At 31.1% G+C, this 8,167-nt stretch overlaps 1 protein-coding gene across 2 annotated transcripts in view; it reads right to left on the reverse strand.

The window, feature by feature from the left end:
- The window catches only part of insc (spindle orientation adaptor protein inscuteable), a 72,289-nt gene that overhangs the window by 32,240 nt on the left and 31,882 nt on the right, over positions 1 to 8,167 (reverse strand). The window contains exon 2 of one of the 2 annotated variants that reach the window (XM_088257583.1): positions 1,602 to 1,652. The exons of the other annotated variant lie outside the window; for it this stretch is intronic. The gene's annotated coding sequence lies outside the window, so the exon portion shown is untranslated. The remainder of the gene's footprint in view (positions 1 to 1,601; positions 1,653 to 8,167) is intronic. 2 annotated transcript variants of the gene reach the window in all.

Here is an 8,167-nt window from a genome sequence, read left to right on the forward strand (position 1 = left end):
AGCCGAGCGTGCTGACCATTACACTACGGAGGCGGACAAATATTACATATATATATATATATATATATATATATATATATATATATATATATATATATATATATATATATATATATATATATATATATGTGTGTGTAAATAATAGTTTATATTAGTGTGGTATAAGCTAATTAAAGAAATAAAATGAATAAAATAAAAAAAATTAGAGAGCAGAACAAGGACGGCCGAAAAATACTTGGCACGATCAGATCAATAAGAACCTTAAATCTGGAGGTGTTAAAAGTCTGCGTAATCGAAGGTCAAGTTTGACTAGATATATATGGATGTGAAGGAAGCAATGAGTGTTTGTTAGGTTAGGTTAGGTTAGGTTAGGTTAAGGAGCGAAATGCGTTAAGAGTGTGGCGTTCCATCCTCTCTGCCTACCCCTGCAGCGAAACGGCGTGATGGTAGTAGTATTAGTAGTAGTAAAAATGACATTGTCGACTAGTGACTACAAATTAAGGGTGCTATTTTTTTCTCAAAACCGTCAACTCGTCTGTCGCTATCATCCCATAGCGCTTCCGTCCGCGCATTGTACCTTGTAATAGGTTAATGGATTATAACACACAGCCGTAATATTGCACGTGTGAGCACGCGTCGGTCGTGTGGCCGCGTGGCATATGGCACGCCCACCCAACCGAGAAGTCACCGGTTCGTTACCTGACGCCGCGAATTACGCTATTTGTAAACACGTTTACAATTTTACGCTCAATGGAAATTAATTTTTAAAAATAAATAAAATTAAAAACAATTAAAACATTAGGATATTATGTTTTTTTTTATTATTTGGCAGTTACCCGGTGAGAGGATGTTTCTGCCAGTGTCAAGTCTTATTTTTATTTACAAACAAAATAATTATATCAAATAATAATAATAAATCATAGCATAAATCGCTCACTCCTTTCAACAACGTCATATATCAAAAATCGTCAATTTTCAGTAGTGCATGTATTCGGAATGCCCAGAAAATGTACTATATCCCAGCAAAAGCGCCATATTTTAACTTAGTATTTACCCGCTACAGGGCAGAAAGTGCTGCTTTTGCTTTTTGAAGAAAAGGTGTTGTTAAATTATTTTTTAAATGTACTAAATATTTATCAAATGGAGAGAAAACCTTCAAGTTTTACCTAAAAAGATCTGTTGCACAGTAAAAAGTTCAATAAGTGGCTTGATATTTATTTTTAATATAATACATTTTATTATATTCTTAAACTTTAAAAACGATCTCCTGAAATATCAAGAGTTTTGATATATGACGTTGTTGAAAGGAGTGAGCGAAATGCGTTTAGCTTTATCATTTTAGAAATTATGACCGCCATTCTAGAATAAGGTTCTGAAAGAAGGGTAGGAAAAGATTTTCTAATTAAATATATTTCAATTAAAAAAACTAATATCGCAAAGGTAGGCAGAGAGAATAGAACCCCACGCCAATTTGTCTTTGCCCACAATCTTTTCCTTTCCATATTCATACATAATATTGGCATATCATCCGTAGGGCAAATAATCCAGTATTCGGAGAAAATATTTTTTTTAAATAAACTTCCATACTTGTTTGTACTTACCAATATTGATTTATGATGATAGTGTAGTATTCAGCAAAAATTGACCATTTTCTGTTGACAAAAAATAAACATATTAAAAAATAATAATAATTAAAAATAATAATAATAATGATTAACATAAATTGTAAACATTTATTTAAATCACAATTTTAAACATATTTTTAAAAAATTCAGAGACCCACTTAGCCACCTTGTGTGTCTTGTCTGTGGATTATGTATAACACAAACTTTATTTATTTTTTAGTAAGAAAAAAAATATTCGCGGTTTGTGTTTATTGAGTTAAGTATTTTTTTATTTATTCATTTTAATATGGTTACAAAAGTTTATTTTTATAATTTTAATTTATTTTCTACACATTTCTACTTTTACAATAAATTAATTTTAAAGTTTTAAAACGATTTAATACATTATTTTATCGTGTTTTTTAATGTATAATACTAGTTTAGAATTTCAGATAAAACCATTAATTAATAAAAAAAAATACGTTGAAAAAGTTTTCTAAGCTCTCTCCTGTAAAGTAACAAATTTGCAGATAAATTACTTTACGAAGGGCCGTCGAAATAAGTAATCAAGAATATATATAAGTATACATAGCTATTTTTTGAGGACGTAAGCTAAGAGCTAAAATGCTTACATATGAATAACATCAAGTCATGTTTATTGAATTCTTGCGCTAAAAATCTATAACGCCAGCAAATTCAAATCAGCCGTGTAATAATCAAATATCAGAAGTCAACACGTGAATAAATAATACATTTAAAGTATTATATAGATGGTCAACAGATACCTTATTTGCTTAGCTCAGACCGTTCCACTTGCGCAGTAAAATTTCAATAGATACTGACAAAAAGGTTTTTTTTAAACGATGACGAAGCAAGAAAATGGCCATACAGTGCATCACAATGTGTTCGAATATTGCGAAACGTTTTATTTTATCCATTCAACTATTTTTTAGGTATTATCAGGGCAGCCCTTAGGAGTATAGAAAAGGCCACGCAGGGCCTCGCGCCTGGAAGTGTTTAAAAAGTTTAAGAAATATATAATATTAATAAATAAATGAGAAACGAGTGTTTTTGCCTAGAATTTTCACTCATGAATTACATGAAATTATAGTAACTTTAACATAAAGAGTAAATCCACTCCCGAGTAGGCATAGGCTATGAAACATAAAAAGTTGAAGCCTGAGTAGGGTCATGATAAGCGGTGTTGCATAAGCCGTAGCTAGATTTCAGAGTCACTTGGAAGTTAGGTTATTACAAAAAAAATAGTATATGAGAATAGTTTAATAGAAAAAATGTCTGTAGAAACTAGAAACAATGTTACCAGTTTAAAAACCAATGTCAACATCAACTGTCAGCTGTCAATTTGACAGTTGATTTGTAGTCAGTACGTTTTGCTATTTCTCCATGAATACACTGAATGACCATTATGCGCGTCGTAGGTCCGTGAATCGGCCGAAAACAATATTCAGCTTGATCCTCTTTTTCAACGCAAAATTTTGTTCACCAATGAGGCACATTTTTGGTTAAACGGCTTTGTCAACAAGCAGAATTGCTGAATTTGGAATGGAGAGAACCCAGAAGCCTTTGTCGACACGCCCTTACGTCCACAATTTTTTTTTAAGAAATAAAGATTCTTATTAAATATGAATAGATTCCGGACTAATATCTGAAATGCAGAACTAATCACTGATTATCTAATCTTCACAAAACTAACGACCGAGCCCCAATAAATGCAGTGACCCATGCACTTTTCATTGCAGATAAGGGTCAGAAAAATAAGTAAGAAGTCACTTTTAAATGAAGCCAAAGATGTCTCTAATAATCATATTTTAATCTCTATAATTATAAATATAATTATAGTTATACTCTAAACTGACACACCTGAATGTTTACAACTGTAAAACAAATTGCACACTCATAGTTAATACATTTACATCTACGAATATCGAAGGTGATGGCAGATATTAGCTATGTACCGTATAATGTGCACAGTTTCATTGGAAATCCTTGAATAGTATACGATTATTATGATGAATAATTAATTTCTGGAAATCAGGCACTGTTACAAAAGCAAACAGCAGCCCTAGTTCTATAAACAAACCTCTTTTTATATAATATTTTTAGTTGCTTTAGAAAATTCTCCTTGCCTATTATGTACAAGGATTTACAAACCTCTTACTGGACCTTTTTTTGATTAATTGATTAGGCAGTCAATTTTAAGTCATATCTAAACATTTTTAATTTCAATTTTGACGTGGTAGAATTTTAGTTTTTCTTGCTGGACGTTTCAGTAGAAGGATTTACAAAACTTCGTTACATAGAAAATTTGCAATGGAAAATATATAAATAATTTTAGTTTAAGTTTTTGTACAAATTGTCAGTTGGCTTAGGGTCACTATTAGGTATTTGATTATTTCCAGATATTTACCGGCACTTTAGTTAGATACGATACTAACACTCTCTTTCATTGCTCACTTTGTGTACACAAATTAATGATAAGGAGAGTGTTATATCATATTACCATACCACAAAGTTAATAAACTAACTAACTAACTAACCATCACGCCGCTTCCCCGCAGGGGTAGGCAGAGAGAATCGAACGCCACACCACTCTTTCTTTGCAAACATTCTTTGCCTCTTCTACATTCATGCATCTCCTCATACATACCCGACGATTATTACGACTCCTGATCCGGCCGCTTTCGAGTATTTGACATACCTGATTGTGCCAAGTTTTCCTCGGTCGTCCTCTGCTTCTTTTTCCAACTACATTCGCTCCGTAAATTTGTTTAACCGTTCTTTCTTCCCTCATACGCTCCACATGTCCAAACCATCTCAACACACCTTTCTTAATTTTATCGATAATGCTTATCTCAGCCTTACATTCTTTCCTTATTTCATCATTCGAACATCTATCAAACATCGTTTTGCCACACATTCGTATGAGGGATCGCATTTCGACTGCATTCAGTCTGCTTTCATCCTTCTTTTGCCAACTCCATGCATCGCTTCCATACATAAGGGTTGGTTTAATATACACAACATAGATATAATACTAAACTCTCGCCATAATTCTGAAGGGAAAAAAACGAGGCTTAATTTTAAGTAATTGTAATCAATAAGAACCAATGCAATGTAAATATAAGTAACAACAACAAAAAACATTGATATTTAATTTTTAACATTACTTACTATAAGGAAAAAACGTACATATCGCTCACTCCTTTCAAGAACGTCATAAATCGAAAAACTTGATTTTTCAGGAGAACGTTTTTAAAGTTTAAAAATATAATACAATGTATTAAAAATAAATATCAAGCCACTTATTGAACTTTTTACTGTGCAGCAGATCTTTTTAAGTAAAACCTGAAGGTTTTTTTTCCATTTCAAAAATATTTAGTAGATTTTAAAAAAATAATTAAACAATACTTTTTCTTCAAAATGCAAAAACAACACTTTCTGCCCTGTAGCGCGTAAATATTAAGTTAAAAATATGCTTCTTTTGCTGGGATATAGTACATTTTCTGGGCATTCCGAAAACATGCACAGCTGAAAATTGACGATTTTTGATTTATGACGTTCTTGAAAGGAGTGAGCGATATGTTATACATATAAGAGCTATTTTTATTTTATCATATAATATTATCAAAGCATAGCGAATTCCTTGCGTATTTTAATTAATTCATTTTAATTTATGATAATCTTAACACAGCATACAAATACTGTGAATTGGTGTAATATCTTCTCAATTCAATTACAGTAATTCAAATCCAGCTAAAAATATGCTACGAAATACCTTACTAATCATATTGTAAGCACATAAAACTTCTTTACAACATTTTGAGTGTGTCCAAATACTTGTTCACAAAATCTGGATTATCTCCAATTACAGGAGTTATTTTCATATTATTTTTTAACATCTCATCAAAGATGAAGAAGAATATGGAAGTCTGGGCATTTACGGGGCTGACGACCGTCATCGGCTGGTTTAAGTGATCACTTTTCACACGTGTAACATTCACCAATTCTACCCATTATTGACAACCACACTACTCAAATTCTTGGAAGTTCTACATATATGAACCAATTTAGAAACCTTGTTCTTGAATCACTAGAACTTCACTAGATGTTACACGTGTGTAAAGTGATCACTTAAACCAGCCGATGACGGTCGTCAGCCCCGTAAATGCCCAGACTTCCATATTCTTCTTCATCTTTGATGAGATGTTAAAAAATAACATTAAACTTCAATTGCCAATAATGAATTTTCGACTTTGAACCGTTCTGGAAAGTGTTTATGATGTATGATTCGCATAGCTTTAATAAATAATATTAATTGATCCATAATTTTGATAGATTAAATCGTAATTTTCACTAAGAAAGAAAGTTTTATAATATTTCTACTTTCTTTGCAAGTCTAACGGTAAGTACCCACTAAGTGGTACCTACGATACAAATTCAAAATATGATTATTTTTTTGGTGTTGCAACACTAAAATAATATGTTTGAAGCCATATTCTTTTTTTAAACATCCTTCATTAAAAATGTAAGCAACAAAATTAAGAAATTTCAAGTTTATTAGAAAACACGTCTTTCAAAATTATTAAGGAAGAAAATGCATCTAAATTAACATTTGATTCATACATAATTATGGTCCTTCGACCCGGATGTGGGCGTTCATGTCAGAATTTTTCGCAACGTCTCTGAATCAAACATTAGATGAAATGTGACGTGAAAATAATGTCGGTAAATTCAGTAAGCCGAATAATTATGCATTTAACATAATTTTAATTGTTTGTAAAGATAATCTTAAACTAAAACTTAATCACACTTAAAATTATAACACATTTTAAAAGTACCGAGATCTAAAAAAAAATACCAAATACTGATGGAAACAATGTCTTTCTAAAACAACGCTACCTATTTATAACAACGTAAAGTGCAACTAATGCCCTTATGTGCGTTTTAAGTACAGTATATTACATATCGTAAGATTGAATAACTTTTAAGAAACGTCTGAGACATTACTATCTATCATTAGAATCCTAACTGTCCATCAATCCTACTCCCTTAGTTTTTCCCTCTACCTCTTTCCCTAAACTCCCTTTTTCCTTTGCCCTCCTTATTATCATCTTTTGTAATTTATGTTTTTTTATTCTTCAAGTACTATCTACTCTCTGATTGCAAACAGCTAAGTATATATGATATCAAACGTTTCGATCAATATCACTTGTCTGTTTTTGGTTGGTTGGAAGATATTATTTTTTAGCAATAAGCCCGCCAATGTACTTATTTATTTTCTTTACATGAAGTTTAAAAAAAAAATGAAATAAAATAGACTGTCTTTATTACTAAAATACGAAATGACAGCTGGTAAAGCGCAAAAAAAGCTTTTCCAAAAACTTTGAGGTCGAGGGCTAAAAGTATTGTAGTATAGAATATTTAAAAAATATTTTTTACGTTATGTGCAATCTAAAATGCAACTTTTTAGACCCCTTTCATAGTTAAATTTGCAAAAAAATATCGGCCCACCTAATGTATACGTGTAATAAAATGTCAATTTTTCTATTTGCCGGTTACGTGATTATTTAAAAATAAATGGGGTCAAATTACAGCAGTTAAAATATACAGTTAAAGACAGATTTCTTAGACTTGTAATACATTAATTGTGCGTTTATTGATTTGAATAATAATATATGTAGTTAATATAGGTATTCCGTTACAAGTATCCAATAATTATACCGATTGAACATAAGTTACACGCAAAATACCTGTCCTCCGTTATATGAAATAATTACTAGAAAAACATATTAAATAAATTGGTTTATTCAAACGATACATTTTGCTACAATGGCAGGTTTGCAAGTGGCAGCGTAATATTTTAATACATATTTCATTTGCAACGTATTTTTTCTTTAAACTCTTTATTTATAAATGATATATGCGAGTACAATATATGGTAAAAATTAACATGTTTTTCGTTCTGTGATTGAGCCTATTTATTGCGACTTTTCAACTACCCAGACAGAAAATCTATTGCGACACGTGTTTCGATGCATTAATCGTCATTTTCAAACACCGTATGTAAGCTACACAAGTCTAAATTTTAGAGTTTTCCTTGGGACGCTGAAGTATGAAGAGGGGGTAGGAGCTGTTTCTTATTAATATTTATTTTTAATTTTTTATCAGCGGGAACATTGACAATAGACTTTAGTCATTGTCAATTAATTATGAGTTTATTATGATTTATATTTTCATGAATTTCTTTTTTTTAATGTTGCAGTTTATACCCAAAATTTCTTCCCTTTCTCTAATCTTACATGAAAATTCATTTCCGTACGTCTCACACCTCTTTATATTATTCTTATACTACTTTACGTTTTCATTCCGTCATGGATTACACAATTTATGAGTAAAAATTCTTCATCGCGGTGGAATTCAATACGTCACAGCATCGTGAATTAATTATGAAGAGTGTCACAGTCATTGCTGGCAGGAGGTACAACATCATCAGGCTGCAAGTTATAAACCAGTTTTTGCTTTGAAAAAGAATGACAATAAAA

This window comes from Brachycentrus maculatus, unplaced genomic scaffold, assembly GCF_059751285.1.
Source record: "Brachycentrus maculatus isolate JH-2025_06_01 unplaced genomic scaffold, ASM5975128v1 h1tg000085l, whole genome shotgun sequence".
Lineage (NCBI taxonomy): Eukaryota > Metazoa > Arthropoda > Insecta > Trichoptera > Brachycentridae > Brachycentrus > Brachycentrus maculatus.